At 36.5% G+C, this 18,265-nt stretch overlaps 1 protein-coding gene across 10 annotated transcripts in view; it reads left to right on the top strand.

Moving 5' to 3' along the window:
* The window catches only part of LOC115217804 (FERM domain-containing protein 5), a 313,777-nt gene that overhangs the window by 608 nt on the left and 294,904 nt on the right, over positions 1–18,265 (top strand). The window lies entirely within an intron of this gene.

Here is an 18,265-nt window from a genome sequence, read left to right as displayed (position 1 = left end):
CTATTAAAGAAAAAGAAAAAAAAAGGTAACATATATATATATTCTTGGTTCTTAAAATGGTTATTGTTACTGTCTAGAGATGAAATCTGTTGCGGGGGATTTTAGATGGGTTGGTTTTCGTTCGCATCTTCAGGTGTGGCTGCTGATTTTACGTTTAGTAGAACTGTGCGAGCGCACACACGCGTAGCTTGTTGAATTCTTCTTACGGTCCCACCTTCTTTGATACCAAAGCTCTCAATTTCTGCTATTCTTTCTCATTTATTATTTATTTACCTCTTGTCAAACCCCGATAAACTAACGCATATACATTATTAATTCATTATAATATAGTGAAGAATACACATACACAGAGGTATATATATATATATATATATATATATATATATATATATATATATATATACATATATATATTGGGGAAAGCCCGTTTATGATATTACCTTGGGTTTCCCGTCCGTAAAGGGTTTAGCTTTATGGCGTATCGTCAGATCCCAAAAATCTGTTGGCCCAAGACCTCTTAATATATATATATATATATATATATATATATATATGTGTGTGTGTGTGTGTGTGTATTCATATTTTCCTTACATCTCCCTTTATAATAATGGAGAAACCCATTCAACGATTTTTGCAAAGGAGTGCCCTTTATATTTCTATATATATATATATCACGGTTTGTCATTTAATATCCTGATAGAATTCACCTCGCCGCATTTAAATAGAAAATTGTTCTGTTGGCGTTTTCCTATTTTTAGAAGTCTCACCAATGTCTCTTTCTGTGGTTGATTTCTTATCGGCCAGATTTCTATTTGTCTATTCTCTTCAGTCTGTGTGTACGTGTTGCTTATCCTCAGGTCAGCCTTGATCGTGCCAACCTATGATATAAGGTTCCAGCAACGACCTTCCCATTATTATTATTATTATTATCACTGCTTTTGTTATTCGGGCATCGTGTATCTGATATTGCATTATCTAATGTAGTCTTAGTTACTTTTTTTTGTTGTTGTTAAGAATATAAGGGTGTGATTTATGGGAAATTTGGCTGCAATTTTTTTGCAGACCAAGCGACCACATTTGTTCTATGTACGTGGAGTGTGTGAACGCGAAAGCTAGTGAAGAAACAGTTGAAAGAGCTTCCTAGTAGTTAGTGTATAAGGGTTAATTTTTTCCTAGAAAATGGATGTAGTCGATCATGAGTTAACAACACGATAGAGTCGTTAATTAAATAGACAGATAATTAATTGTGTTGGGGAATATATGTTTAGGAATAAATTTTTCTTCCCGTAAACTAACTTCGGCGAATTTCTTTAAAGTAAATCTAAAGCTTATCTAATTATTTATAGTACTATCGTCCCCCGCCACTTCTGATAACCTGAGATTTCGCGCAACAAGCGCCTATATATATATATACATACATACATATATATATATATATATATATATATATATAATCAATCAGAAAACCGATTGTACGATAAATTTGATTAGATAGGCTTTAAATTTTCCCTAAAGAAATTCACCGAAGTTAGTTTACGGGAAGAAAAATCTATTTCCAAGCATTTAGTCCCCAAAGCTATTGATTATCTCTCTATCAATGGCTTTGATATGCATATCCTAATCGATTCCCGCTGGGCATAGAAGTTTTATAATTTTTGTCGATGTAAAGTAAAGATCTCTTTATATTTCGATAACTAACTACGCTATTCTTTCGTTTCTTTAACTGCTATTACGCCATGTTTCTGTTGCTCTTTCTCATCTTAGTTGCTTTAGACCGATTCTTCAGGTGTTTTATATAATTCATTTGTATCTTAGCTACATTTCTTCTATTCCTTTAGTTTGTTTCTTTGCCATAATTCTCATTTTGTTGCCCCGGTGTTGTTCGATATTCCCACCAACACTAAACAAAAAATGCGTTCACCTATTTTACTTTCAACAGGTGCTTGACATGTTCGGTTGGTGACAGATATTTATTTAGTTCGTGGTTTTGTTTCAAATATTTATAATCACTTATACACAGGTGTTTAAACTTTATTCTACTACGTTTTCTGGTACTATTGATTAAAATTAATATTTTGATTAAATAAATAAATAAAGTAAAACAAATATTCATTCAAAAGACCGCTAATCATCTAACTGACATGCATTAGGATTATATATGTGTGAAGGATTATATATGTGTGCGCGCGTTCGTGTGGTTAGGAGATTCTCTTCGTAACAACGATAGCTCAGGTTCAATCTCACTGTTTGGCATCTTGGGCAAATGTCATTTTCTTTAGCCCTGCGTTGTCTCATACCTTTGTGAGTGAAATCAGGAAGGCGGAAATTGTAATTCTAAAGGTGCCGTTTTTGCACGCCGTTTCTCCCCAGGAATTACGTTAAGGGTACACGTGTCTGCGGAATGTCCAATCACTTAGACATTATTTCAGGAGAAGGTAATTAAGTAGATCGAACAACTGAATCTTCATCGTCGTCGAAAGACCGAGATTCACCACCACCACCACACACACACACACGCATGTTCACCTGTTTTCAAATATGACAGAAAATATCAACAGGCCCTTCTTTTTCTTGACGGTCTACAATACATGTCTCCATTTATATGTAATTTAACCTTGCTCGAATTACATCACCTCAAATCTTAAGACATTTTCACTTTGTCGTCTGGACATTGTTGGTTTTTGGATTGTTTTTTTTTTTATAATAGAATGAGGACTGGTTTGTGTGATAAATAAAAGAAGCGCGTATTTTGGGCACTAAATCAAGAGGGTACCTTCAAATTTTTTTTCGGCGTCGAATTTACCTGGATAAAAATGGTAAATTACAACAGTTTAAAAAACTGAATAGTTGTTGAAAACGTGAAATTTTCCCCTTCTTACCCTTGTTGTAAATAATTCACTTTTATTGCTTACTAAAAAAAAATAAATAATCGGTTATATTTAATATAGTTGCGGGCTCTGCTTGGCTTGGGAGAAATTTTAAATATTTCAAATTGTGCAACTTTACGTTTTGACAGTTACACAATAAAAGGGCTAGGTACTTAGGGCATCGGTTGGTCGTAATCCAGTTTGGATTAAAAGTTTATTTCACGTAAATCCAGTTTTATCACAGCTATCTTGTTAATATCCTAATATGGCTCTGCGTTAAAATTAAATGAAGTCTTGAGATCTGCTTGCTACTTCGCTTTGCTTGCTTCTTCAGAGTTTTATCTCATTTCTTCATTTGTGTGCTACCTACCTACCTACCTACCTACCTATCTATCTATCTATCTATCTATCTATCTATCTATCTATCTATCTATCTATCTATCTATCTATCTATCTATCTATCTATCTATCTATCTACCTACCTACCTATCTACCTACCTACCTACCTATCTGTCTACCTACCTATCTGTCTACCTACTAACTGAAGGAGTCTTCTCCTTTAAGACACTACCTTATGAATAAAGGAAGGACATATTAGAGGCGATGTAGACCCTGATATTTAGAAAAGACTAGATGGTCGTAACTGGAATGTTTTTGATCGTAGATGATTTTCCCCTCTCAGCACTGACTTAGGGCTAAATTTTAGCTAAGTCTCTCTTTTAAGTCTCTCTTCATACATACCTGTTTTTCTCTCTCTTTTTCCCACCCACACACATGGTTTTAGTGCTATCTTCAATTATTCAGGGATTTATATCGGTGTGTTAATTTGTTGAATATATGTAGATGATATTGATTTACTTCAAGTATTCGTTTCTTTTTACTCTCCCTGATGAGACCAGTTGTAGATGATCACAACGATTAGATTGGATTTCGCTAGCACTGGTTTATACAGTATCCTGCACAAGTTGAATATTAATTGCATTAATAATGAGACGTTAATTCATTAATTTTACATAACTCCATAGCTATTCCATAATTGGGCATTACTTTTGGAATCCGACAGTTAATTGGTAATCAAGTAATATGAAACTTAATAATAAAAAAAAAAGAAAGCAACAGACATTATCTATCTCAGTGATGCTTAATAATATCTAATGACATTTTGCACTGGAAGTCTTAACGTTTAATTCATTCATAAGTTATTTCCAATAATATTTAAGAACCATTCCGCAGAGATACTGTATGCTTTAGCAGAAATGTTACAGCGCCGGATTAAATGACTTATAAGCATCTACGGGGTAGATCGTCTTTATTCTTCATACGCCCAGGATCGTGTATGTAATAGAGTTCGATTCAAAACATTTATTTTACTCTTCCTCCCTTATCTTGTTCCAATGTAAGATTATATTTCCCTGCCATTTGATTATTTCTAAGTTGCAGTTAATTCATTCCACATACGTTGTTAAAAGCGTAAATATTATTACACGATCGCATTCATTTCTTCTATAAATTTGTGGCTTAAAGAAAAAAAAGATTAAGGAATCATTATTAGCTTTCGTTTTCGTTCGTAACTGTTCATGAGTTCAAATTCTACTATTGTCGACTTCGTCTCTGCGATAGAGAAGAACGGTGACGACGGTCGATAAAAGAAGTATAAATAATTGCTGCATCGAAGCAATCGATTTCTCCTCCTCACCACCACCACCACCTCTTGTTTAGATACGAGAGCTGCAATCGGTCTCGTACCTAGTGAAAGGAAATCAATTAGATGAGAGTATTGTCAATAATGATTTGTGAAGTTGGTAGTGACGTTGTACAATTGATCAAATATAGATAAATTTATTTAGAAATAGAAGTAGAGGAAAGTGTTTGTGAAGTGGTTCTTTTCTTAGAAGCTGTCCCATTCTTTGAAGTGAAGTGTAACCCGTGTGTCATATTAACGGAGAGCATCGTTTTTCTTTCTTTCGTTCTCTCTCTCTCTCTCTCTCTCTCTCTCTCTCTCTCTCTTCTCTCTCTCTCTCTTTCCTCATCTGAAAGCTCTTTGTAATATATATCAGATCAAATGAAGTCTGACGACTGCGGTGGCGGTGGAGGAATACTGCAGTAACGCGAGAGGAAGAGACAGACAGAAAGAAAGAGAAGGAAACGATTGAATGATATTATATCTGAATAGTTTCCAGTTGCAGAATCAATGAAAAAGAGTGTTGGCAAGGAAGTGTTTTCGAAGCTTAAGTCGCCTGCACCGGGAAATTCCGACACCAATCGGCAGTGCCAATGTGCTGCAAACATCTATTTATAGATTCTTCACTAATTGAACTATTCTGGTAACGTCACTCTGTCGTCGTTCTTGCTGAATCTGGGAGATTTCCTTGCTCTGCTGTTGCTTGCTTTATCTCTCTCTCTCTCTCTCTCTCTCTGACCACTGCTGCTAAAGCGAATCTCTATAGTGACAACATCCAAACACAAAAAGCTTCTACCCTGTCGCCACCACCACCAATACTACTACTATTCCTACTCCTCATTAACGACCTCCTCTATCTATGTGCTTCACGTCTATCCAATCGAACCTAAAATACGCACACACACACACACACACACACAGATGTATGTATATATATATATATATATATGTATGTATGTATGTATGTATGTATGTATGTATGTATTTGATGTGCAGTTACGGAAGTGACTCAAAAGCTTAGGGTTTCGTGACAAGGCACTTGTCAAACAGGTGTTTTGGTACTAAACTCTAGGCCTTTGGGGGTTACTAATATAACTCTACTACTATTACTAGTAGTAGTAGTGGTAGTAGTAACAGCAGTTGTAGTAGTAAAATATAACGTTTCCCTTATTAACCACGAAGGGTTGGCAAAGACATCGGGTAATAATAATAATAATATCTGCTTTTGGGTGGAGATGCAGCTAATAATGCATGTCTGTTTGGGATGGGTGAATTGCATATGCAAATCTGCTGCTCAGAAGATGCTAAGTGTTTGCATGTGTATGATGCATACGTGCTAATAGGCTTGCGTTTGATGCATGCATGGATGGGTGCATCTGTAAGTATATTTGTGGTGCCTAAAGCATATGTAATACGTGGAAGCGTATATAGTTATATGACAATGCATAGATATATAATATTGTCATGTATATGTTGCAGTTTAAGCCCAGGTCACCGTGACTGAGCATATCTGTGACCAAAGATCTTCCATCTATGACCATCCCTCCTTTAATTTCTGACCGTGGGTTGTTATTTGAGGTGTCTGTGGCTACTGTTTCTAGCAGATGTCATATGCATCTACTTCTTGCAAATGCTGGCAGAGACGTTAGCACGCCGGGCGAAATGCGTAGCCGTATTTCGTCTGCCGCTACGTTCTGAGTTCAAATTCCGCCGAGGTCGACTTTGCCTTTCATCCTCTCGGGGTCGATTAAATAAGTACCAGTTACGCACTGGGGTCGATATAATCGACTTAATCCGTTTGTCTGTCCTTGTTTGTCCTCTCTGTGTTTAGCCCCTTGTGGGTAGTAAAGAAATAGATAATGAGTTCAACGTTTAGGACCGTATTCAAAATGGGCGTTGTCGTTTAACCCTAGGTCAAATCCGACTGAGTAGGCCTATGGTCAAAAGCGTTTCTAGCAATGGCCATCTCGTTCTTCCGTTGGACATTGCAAACCTGGTAGTATAATATGGAATGCGTCTCTCTGAAGACGGTAGATTGGGATTTGGTAACTATTTCCAGCCTTTTCAGTGACTGATGAGGTTCCCGCGTTAGCTCCTTACAATTAGATATACATGGTTAGATATCTGTATGGGACATATTGCTCGTATACTTGCAATCTTGCGTTGCATCGATGCAACAAAAGGCACATGTATATTCCCTCGTGTATTCGGACATGTTTCATATGCTCCTTTAATCGCATATAACTTAAAATTACTATCATTCTTATTTTAATTGAGTCTTGTGTGTGTTAACGTGTTCGTACAGTGAATGTTTAGTCTAAATCAGCATTAGTCGAGCAGGTCCTATGATAAAAGCTATTTCGACTGTGACAATCTCTTTTTATTCAAGCAGTGGACTGCGTTATCCAATCTATACTTTCTCTTTCAAGGAAAGTAGGAAGTAATTTGAGAGGACATTTCTAATAAACTGAGCGATAAAGAAGTTCCCTCCTTATCTCATGGCATGCGCGCACGCACATGTTTGTGTGTTTTGTCTGTTCGGTTTCTTATTAGCGACAGCACTGATTGAATAAACTTATAAAACCGAAATGCATTTAACCGTGAGCAGCCCATCTTTATAATACGATAGGGTGTAATTTGAAGGAGATTTGGTTGCTTTTTCTAGCTGATCGAGTGACCGTGTAGGGGCTCCTCCGTTGTAATATAATATGTGCGTGTATATTATGTACGTCTGTATACGTATAACCTTCTCCCTCTCCAAATACTCTATAATCGCATAACATTTTGAATGGAGTAAACAAAATCTAATACATGACTGTTGTTATATTCGTCTGTTTACCTATATTGTTTGGTATTCAATATTTACATACCAATCAAAAATAGACACTAGGAATTGATTATTTCTGATTTGCACAATTTCTCTTCACTCTCCATTTACTTTTGACATTCAAGCCTCCTGTCGTATTTATTTTATTGGTAGAAAATCGCTAGAAGTGTCGGATAAAATGTGTCTTGCGGTATTTAATTATGATCTTATAGGTCTTCAGTTCAAATTCCGCCGAGGTCAATATTTGTCATTCATCCTTCCGTGTTCGATAAAATAAGTGCGTTTGGGTACCAGGAGTCGATCTGATCGACCATAACCCCTCCCCAAATTTGAAACCATGCGCCTGCGTTAGAAATCAATATTTATAATTAGTGTCGATTTCATTTGACTATAACCCAACATCTCTCTCTCCTGAAATATTTGCTTTGTTGCTTAGTGTAAAGAAATCAATATTGGCGTTGAATTTGTCCAATCTTAAGTAACAAGCAAAAATGTTCAATATGATTGAATATCCTTCAGTCATCGTTATGTGTATAGTGTATTTATTCACTTTAGATTTACAGGAAGGGTTGTAGACATACGTATTGGCATTCCTATTCTTCAAACATTCGTGCATATTAAGCGCCATGGTTTGGTAGTTTGGAGAAAAGAAAGGGGGGAAAAAACTATATATAATTCGATTTTATTTTTAATTTATTTTTATTTTTACATACGCATTGCACCATAAGAAATTATATTGGAAATTGGAAAAGTAAGGAAATGCAGTGAAAATGAACGTGTTCCAACTGAGAATTGGAACAGGGTCGTGCGATTAGTTAGCTAACATTGTGCTGCACCATGGCATGTCAGTCTACAGTACATTATAAAAGGCTGCACCATAATCAATGACATATGTACAAGCATTCATGCATACATGTGAACATATATACATCATCATCATTTTACGTCCTTTTTTTCCATGCTTGCATGGGTTGGATGGGTCTTCTGCAGCATTGTCTCTCTACACTTGCTGCTAACCGTTTCCATCTCTTTAACGGGGTTCAACCTCTTCAGAAACAACTTTCATTACTTCTTTCTTGGGTTAACACACACATGCACACGGTGGTGTATAAGGTGCTTGATCAGTAGAGTCAGTAGTGCAACAGATACCATGTTTTGTGATATTTGTTCTAGCTCTCTACAGTTTTGAGTTCTCATCCCACAAGGTCAATTTTGCATTTCGGTCCTTTCAGGGTCAGTGAATAAAGTACCAGCCCTCTTCTTGTATATCTCTCTCTGCTTCCATATTTTACGTACCGTATGTTCTCCAGGGTTGAGAGTGTCAGGGTTAACAAGGATCTCTTTGTCACTGCATGGCCTCTTAGAAAACTTAGCAAAATCATAGTACCTGATACCAAGTGATTTTCTGTTATGAGTGTCGGTTATAATAAATCTTTCATTTCAGTCATTTGACTGTAGCTATGCTGGGGCATCACCATGAAGGGTTTTTACTAAAAAACAAAAAATCAACCCCAGTACTTATTTTTTAAATTTTGACACTTATCCTGTCATCCCTTTTTGCTAAAGTGCTAAGTTACAGGGACGTAAACAAACCAACACCAGTTGTCAAATGGAGGGCAAACACACGCACATACACGTGTGGGCTTCCACACAGTTTCCGTCTACCAAATTCACTCTCAAGATATTGATTGTCCCAGGAATATAGTAGAAGGGCAATCAGTCTCTTTTTGCGCTGGGAGACTGTACATTTACCTTTTACTTGCTTCACTCATTGGACTGCAGCCATTCTGGGGCACCACCTTGTTGGGTTTAGCCAAACAAATCAGTCTCTTTTTGCTTAACTGTTAAGTTGCAGACATAAGCAAACCCACACTGGTTGTCAAGTAGAGGTGGGGGACAAATACAAAGACGTGTGTGTATAATATATTTGTTGGGTTCACAATCATGAGGTAGTGAGTTCGATTCCTGGACTAGGATGTATGTTGTGCTCTTGAGCAAGACACTTTATTTCACATTGCTGCAGTTCATTCAGCTGTAGAAATAAGTTGCCTTTCCCTTGGATAACACCGGTGGTGTGGAGACGGGAGGCTGGTATGCATGGGTGGCTGCTGGTCTTCCATAAAACAACCTTGCCCGGACTTGTGCCTCAGGGGGTAACTTTCTAGGTGCAATGCCATGGTCATTCATAACCGAAGGGGCTCTACCCTTGCTTGTGTTTGTATATATAATATGATATAATGACTTGGTTCCACACAGTTTCTATCTACCAAATTCATCTACCAGTCTGGGGCTATAGTAGAAGACACTTATCCAATGTACTGCACTGTGAGATGGAACCTGAAACCACATTGTTGCAAAATGAGCTTTTTAACCACACAGCCATGCCTGCACCACACCCACCCACACACACAATACTTTTATTGGTTAATAAAAAGGGGGTGTTAATCCCCTGACCATTTCATTTTGCGGCATACTGGTCAGATTAATGCAATTAATATTCCTTTACAAGATGAGAGAGAGAGGGAGAGAGAGAGAGAGAGAGAGAGAGAGAGACTTCCATGGTAGAATTACTAGGCAATTCTCTTTGTGTTGTTGAAGAATAGAATATTGTTGGGGGATTCTGTTCTGAGACCTTGTGTAGATCTGACAAGTATTTGATGTAGTATGGTTCTTTCTTGTTAAGAAACATATTGATTTCAATATGAATGTCAGAATTGGTAGTGTGTTAGATTAAATGCCTAGCTTTGTTTAATCTTTGTCATGCATTTGGTTTCTCATTCTCTCTCTCTCTACCACCACCACCATCATCATCATTATCTTAATATTTGTATTATTTATGGTGGCCGGAGCTCATGTTCACAATTTAGAATCAAATAATAAATAATTTCTTTGTCCACATAAGACATCTGGCTTTGTTATACCTTGATCTTACTTGAAGCCTACTTATTGGCATCATCTGAAAGTTACTGCCAGACCCAAGCATGACCATCATACACCCTCTCATTCCAGCCTACTACTGGCAAACTGATTAAACTTCCAATGAAGCTGGTTCAAGATGATTATTTGGTCTACCCTGGAGAGCCAAGGAGAGGCTTGTGATTGTGCTGGACAAGGAACCTCACCCCACCCAAAAACTCCCGTAAAACCCACTAAGATTGCTTTGCAGTCACATGATTTTTACTATAGCTATAGTAGAAGGTACCTATTTTTTTACTACCCACAAGGGGCTAAACACAGAGGGGACAAACAAGGACAGACAAACGGATTAAGTCGATTACATCGACCCCAGTGCAAAACTGGTACTTAATTTATCGACCCCGAAAGGATGAAAGGCAAAGTCGACCTCGGCTGAATTTGAACTCAGAACGTAGTGGCAGACAAAATACGGCTACGCATTTCGCCCGGCATGCTAACGTTTCTGCCAGCTCGCCGCCTTAAGTAGAAGGTACCATGCAGCTGACCAATCACATGTGAGTAAATTTGGTAGAGGGAAACTATGGAAGCTCATCGTGTGTATGTGGGTGTGTCTGTGTGTTTGTGATTGTCCCCTACCACTGCTTCACAACTGGTGTTAGTTTATTTACATCCCCATAACTTAACACCTCAGCAAAAGAGCCCAATAGAATAATACGAAACTTAAAAATAAGTACTGATGTCAGTTTGTTTAACTAAACCCTTTAAGGCGGTGCCCCAGCATGGCCACTGTCCTATGACTGAAATGAAAAACAGTAAAAAAGTCCTTTTTGAATTTTGGAAGAAATTTCCTCCTGGGGCCTGAAAGTAACCTTGTTATGCCTCACTAAATTTCTCTCTGTGGCTCTGTCTTATGTACTTTTAGTTATTACATTGGTGTCCAATCTATGAAGTTGGTCGGGGGTCATTACTTAATTGATACATGTTGTTATTAACTCCAGGTCAGTTCTATTTGCATTTGGTCATGCCTATAATTAAATGTGTCCTAGCCTTGATCAGGCTGCTTGCTTTTCTTTTTTACTTGTTTCAGTCATTTGACTGCGGCCATGCTGGAGCACCGCCTTTAATCGAGCAAATCGACCCCGGGACTTATTCTTTTGTAAGCCCAGTACTTATTCTATCAGTCTCTTTTGCTGAACCGCTAAGTAATGGGGACATAAACACACCAGCATCGGTTGTCAAGCAATGCTAGGGGGACAAACACAGACACACACAAACACGCACACGCATATATATATACATATATACGACGGGCTTCTTTCAGTTTCCGTCTACCAAATCCACTGACAAGGCTTTGGTCGGCCCGAGGCTATAGTAGAAGACACTTGCCCAAGGTAGAGGCAGTGGGACTGAACCGGGAACCATGTGGTTGGTAAACAAGCTACTTACCACACAGCCACTCCTGCTTGCTTTTCTTTTTGTTGTTTTTTTTTGTCTTGCAGTGTGGATCTGTGGTTACATTGTCTAACATGTTCTTCCTACTTTCAAGAGCTGGATGCAGTTTGAGAGATATTTTGCTGTTGTTTCTAGCATGTTGCTTGATCGCCTAGTAGCTCAACCAATGAATGAGCTTTTGTTAGTGTGCATTACTGAACTTAAATAATTTATCTTCAAGCAAAGCACATTGGATTTATAGAATTTAAAATCTATCTCTGTTCTATAGTACCAATGCTAAGAATTCTTCTCTGTCTCTTCTTAGATAAAAAAAAAACTACTGAAAGCTTAGAAATACCCTGCTGTACTTTTTATATTTCAAATATGATAGAGTTCCACATAAAGTCAGTTGCATAGAAAAGAAGGTGTGATAAATTTGTTACAGATAAATGTGTTATGTGTCTGTTTTTACATGCAAATAGCATGAAAAAAAATAGAGGCTGATATTTCCAGATAAAATTTGTATAACAGTTTTTGTGTTTGAAAATCTGGCTGTTCTGATTGCAAAACCACCTCCCCACTACATGTGAAGAAATCAGTATTTAGTTAACTGTTTATAACAAAAAGTGAAGCAAGGAGAATATCTTGAGTTGGCCAATGCCATGAATTTAGACAATTCAGGTTGGTGGTGATACAATGTCTGCAAATATATATATATATATAAAGGATAAGATCGTTAATTTGAAATAAAATAACGATTTTATCAAGTGGTCAGCATGGAAAAAATAACCTTCAAAGGTAATAATTATTAAAATTATAAATTAGGGTATCTACGAGACACCACCATGCTGAAAATAGCAGCCAAGATCTGACTCTAACACCACTTTAATTGTCCATATATGGATATATATGTTGATATATGGACAATTAAAGTGGTTTTAGAGTCAGATCATGACTGCTATTTTCAGCATTGTGGTATCTGGTAGATACCCTAATTTATAATTTTATATACACACACACACACACACACACACACACACACACACACACACACACACACACTAATAATAATAATATATAAATATATGCATATATACATACATTTATGTAAATACCTACATATATATGTATATATATACTTGCATATATGAGTACCTGCTTTGTAGAGTCCTGTCAGAAGCAACTTCTGTGATACTTGCTTGCTGGATTCCTAAGTGTGACCAAATGAGACTATGGACATCAACCAAATATCTTCCCCTTGCTTTACCCCTAGGTCTCCTGCCAGTTGGCTTGGCTTGAAGAATCCATCTTGTGATTCTTTCCTGCTACATTCTAATCACAAGTCTGTAGTAACATTGCTGTGACCCCTTAAAGCGCAGAAGTAGTGGTTTTGCCTGGAGAAATTCCCTGATCTTTGAGTTATGCACCCTGTTGAGTAATGTTACTCCAGAGATATTCTTAACAAATTGAAATTTGTCTTTTAGTTGCAGAAAGTAAGCAAAAACCTAAAAGCTATTATTAGCTGCCTTTTGAAGAAAAAAATGAGATAATTTCAAGAAATTATGAAAGCAGACAAAGTATCATTAAATCTCTTTAATGAAGCTTAATCTTTTCAAGTTTGTTATTTATTATATGACAGTTAGAAATTCCGTTGTTTAATAATAATAATAATTTCAAATTTTGCCACATGGGCAGCCATTTTGGGTGAGGAAACGAGTTGATTACATCGACCCTAGTGTTCAAGTGGTACTTATTTTATCAACTATGAAAGGCAAATATGACATTGGCTGAATTTGAACTCAGAACGTAGCTATAGATGAAATTCTGCTAAGTATTCTGTCCGGCGTAAATAATAATAATGACAACTCTGGACAGTTCCTTTTGTAGCCTCTTGTAAAGGCAATCAGCTCTAGAGGTTTGAGGAATCAGACATCACTATGTTATGGAAACATTGCATCCATGGTATATTGAAGTCAATGGAAAATATATTTCCAGATATGGAATTCCATGTTATGGCAAGATTTTGAGAAACACTTCTGTAATGCAGGGGCACCTATATAAACCAAGTCACAACTGGTTCAATTGCCATATATAATAAAATTATTATATTGAATATATTTTTAAATTCAAAAGTTTGTTTGGTGTTGTATTCACAGTAGTCTCGTTTATGAAGGGCTATTTTATGGTCTGAAAAATGTAATAGGTTGTTCACATTAAAAGATAACACATATAGTGTGTTGTTGTTGAACGTTTGAGTGCTTATGCAACTATACAAAGCTACTGTGTGTGTGATGTAGGCTTGGCTGTTTCAAAAGAAGTTTGATTCTGGTTCAGTCTCACACTTTGGAGTAAGTGCCTTTCATAATAGCTTTGGGCCAACCAATTCCTTGCGAGAAAATTTGGTTGATAGAAACTAAAAGAAGGCGGCGAGCTGGCAGAAACATTAGCACACTGGGCAAAATGCTTAGCAGTATTTCATCTGTCTTTACGTTCTGAGTTCAAATTCTGCCGAGATCGATTTTGCCTTTCATCCTTTCGGGGTCGATAAATTAAGTACCAGTTATGCACTGGGGTCAATGTAATCGACTTAATCCTTTTGTTTGTCCTTGTTTGTCCCCTCTATGTTTAGCCTCTTGTGGGCAATAATGAAATAAGAAACTGAAAGAAGCTCATGGCATACATGTATGTGTGCATGTATATATAATACACACACACATACTGCATGTGTAACTTTGTAAATGCTTACATTCTCCAGTGAACTATTTGCAACTCAGCAGAGTATTGTACTTGTGGTCACTTATACATCATGGAATCAAGGATAATCTCTGGCCTTATGACCCTATAGGATTGTGATACACCTAAGCTATATATATCATCAAAAGCAAATACATTCTTTAGAACTTCATCCACTTATATCACTCTCACTCTCTGCATATGAGCCATTGAGGAACCCTTTGCATGGTTGCCCTATCTGCTAGAAATAACAATCAAAGTCACTGAAATCACACTCTGCAATCACAGAAAAGGACACACTGAATCCTCTGGTCCTGGGCTCACCGCACATTAAAAAGGATGGAATGATCACATTTGGAAAGCTTTCGGTCATTGGTCTGCTCGTTCACAGCTGACTTGGGAGTGAACAACAACAATAACTTTATAAGTAATTGTTGAAGTAAAGCTATAGAGTGCTTTATTGTTTTTTTTGCTTTAGCTTTTATTATTTGTGTTAGTTATATTAATTTGCTAGTAGTAGATTGGCGGTTAGTGAACTTACAAACAAGTCTTAGTCACAGATTACCTCATTATTTCAAAAGAATGCAAATGGTAAAGATACTCTCCATGGTCATCGAAGTAAAACGAACAACAAGTAAGTTTTCAAAGAAAACTGGTTTACTCTCTTATTAGCAGCTTAAAATTCCAACTCTCTATGCTTGACCACAGAGCAAGAGTCATGAGTGAAAATTTAAAGTATATATATTATTGTTTATATACATATATTTTATCTTTTACTTGTTTCAATCATTTGACTGTGGCCATGGTGGAGCACTGCCTTGAAGGGTTTTAGTCGAACAAACTACTGTTCACTATATTTACTTAACCCATAAACTGGCCATATCCGGCCAAAATATTCTACTTGCTTAATGTTCAAACTGGCCAGGTTACCTTACAATACCTTTCTAAATATCAATACCTATTTCTTTACTACCCACAAGGGGCTAAACACAGAGATGGACAAACAAGGACAAACGAATTAAGTTGATTATATCGACCCAGTGTGTAACTGGTACTTATTTAATTGACTCCGAAAGGATGAAAGGCAAAGTTGACCTCGGCGGAATTTGAACTCAGAACGTAGCAGCAGATGAAATACCGCTCAGCATTTCGCCCGGCGTGCTAATGTTTCTGCCAAATACCCACCTTACAATATCATTCTAAAAATAATCACATCATTGAAATCTTGAAGTAACAAGGTAAATGCATGATAACCAAAGTGAATAAATAAGGCTTACATATGACAGAATAATATGAATGCTAAAGAATTAAACCCTTTGCTCCCTATGGAGACTAGGCCATTGATGATTTTTCTCCCGTTCTCTCACCTGGGCTGTCTTTTTGGCTTCTGACCAGTTGGATCCCTACAGCTTTGCAGCTTCCTTTCAGATTTTGCTGCACCACATATATTTCCCTTGTAGAGTGAGGGAAGGAAGACTTTCCTCTCCCAGGTTTTGTTGTTTCTGAGTTGTCCTTGGTTTTTCGGTACCTGTCCTTTTCTAGGTAGAGGTATTGGCTCTGTTGGCCCTATACAAACCCATCTTTACTTCTGGGGAAAGGTGGTCCATATTAGTCTAGCCTCTGCCTTTTGACCTGCCTGGCATAGGAGACCCTACCAGGAGCTTCCACTCTGCTGGTATAACTTTCAGGGTCATTGATGCACATAAATCATCAATTGCAACAAGGACTGGACCTTGTAGGGAGAACTATTGACTATAGAAACCAGATATTTCTAAGAAGGGTATTTGTGTTTTTTTTTTGTTTTTTTTTTTGGTAGGGGTCTACGCAAAGGAGCAATGTGCATGGTCTATCCAAGGCCACTGAAATTGGTGAGTTTGATATCATTAATGCTCTAACTTAAGCTGGTGTAATTCAACGCTTAGCAGGAAAGACACGAGCAAGGAGGAGAGTTCCAGAGGATGGATGCTTAGGGAAAGAAGGACTGAGCCTAATGAGTAGAAAGGACACATCAAGGGAGATGAGAAATGAGTATGGATTGCTTGAATGGAGTTGGCTTGAGACTTGTCAGCTTCAAGGAGTAGAGGTCATTGATGTTATAGTAAAAAAGGCAGAAAGAGATGGTGCATCTGTGAGCCGAAGGAACAGGAATGTGTCTGTGATGTTATGCCAGTTGGTAAAGTGGTGCTTTTGGATGTGGTCTAGTTCGACACCTAGTTCATTGAATCTCTATTTTTAATGAAAATATGAATGAATGAAAGAAAGAAGATAGAATTTTAGATTAGTCTAGGAGCCTTTCGATCTAGATATTGAACAGAAAAAGAAACAAAATATGTTATGTGGAGATAATTACAATGTAACTATTAATAATATATATATAGACTCACAAACACATATGTATGCATATATACATATGTATTTACATATGCATATATGTATGATATATGCATATCTATGCATGTCTATATGCATGTATATACTTATGCATGTGTATATATGTATGCATATATATGTATACACACACATACATACATACATACACATGTGTATATGCATCCATGCACACATTCAAAGAGAAACAAATATTAGCCAGAAAATATCAATCGATGAATTTATGTATGCTTTTAATGTTATTTTTTTATGCTGGAAGACAAAATATTCTATGAATTTTGAATAATTGCATTTGAATTGCTTGAGCATGTGTCATTAAAGCTGGATACTCTTCAATGACATTGAAACAGTGTCTTCCTAGCCATATTATGTAATATTCTTTGTATTAGAACTGGCACCATGTCTGCAATAGGAATTTTCATCTGTAACCCCAATAGCTTTAAAATCCCAAAGATTGTGCTGGCAAAAGAAAATGAACTTAGAATTATTCAAATTATGCATCTGTGTGTAAATCTTTTCAAATTAGACTTTATCTCTTATAGAAATTGGAAAAAATATATTTAAAAGAAATCTCCAATTCTCTCTCTTTTTCCTTCTTTTTTGTTTGTTTATTTGTGTGATATATATAAATAAAAAGGGGTTTGTATGATCGTGTATAAAGGGACATGTATTATTCAAAGAAATTCCAACTCTGTCTGTTTTTTATGTTTTATTTATAATATTAATGTAGAATATAGAATATATAGTATAAATAATATAGATATAGTAAAATGAAATGAAGTATTGTCTTATTGAGTAGATGAAATTTTGAATATAAAATATTAAGGGACTAGTATACTTTCATGCGTTATAGCAGTCTTCAAGGTCCCAGGTTGTGACAGGAGTCTTATATATATATATATATATATATATATATATATATATATATATTATATATATATATATATATATATATTATATATATATTACAGTAAATTTGATCGAATTTTGAAGTGGTTTTTTTGTTGGATTATTTAGCTATTGCTCTTTACTAGTAATCAAAGAACAGATTATAAATAATGCTTTAAACTGATATTAAAATGCTGGCATGGTTCTAAGGTTAAGAAGCTTGCTTCCCAACCACCTGGTTTTAGTTTCACTCCCACTGTGTGGTGACTTGAGCAAGTGTCTTCTACTACAGCCCTGAGCTAACCAAAAAACTCAGCGGTATCATCATTTAATGTCCATTTTCCATACCGGCATAGATTGGGTAGTTTGACAGGATTTAGCGAGCCACTAAGCTATGCTGAGCGCCAGTGTCAGCTTTGGCATATTTTCTATGTCAAGAAATGAGGAGGTCAAATTAATTTTTGATCTGTGTACAAGCTCAAAATTTAGTACATTTTCATGTGTATATCATTATCATCATCACCATTGTCATTT

Source organism: Octopus sinensis, linkage group LG12, assembly GCF_006345805.1.
Source record: "Octopus sinensis linkage group LG12, ASM634580v1, whole genome shotgun sequence".
In the NCBI taxonomy this organism is placed as follows: domain Eukaryota; kingdom Metazoa; phylum Mollusca; class Cephalopoda; order Octopoda; family Octopodidae; genus Octopus; species Octopus sinensis.
The sequence above is the reverse complement of the archived record's forward strand: the minus strand, read 5'-3'. Positions and strand labels throughout refer to the sequence as shown.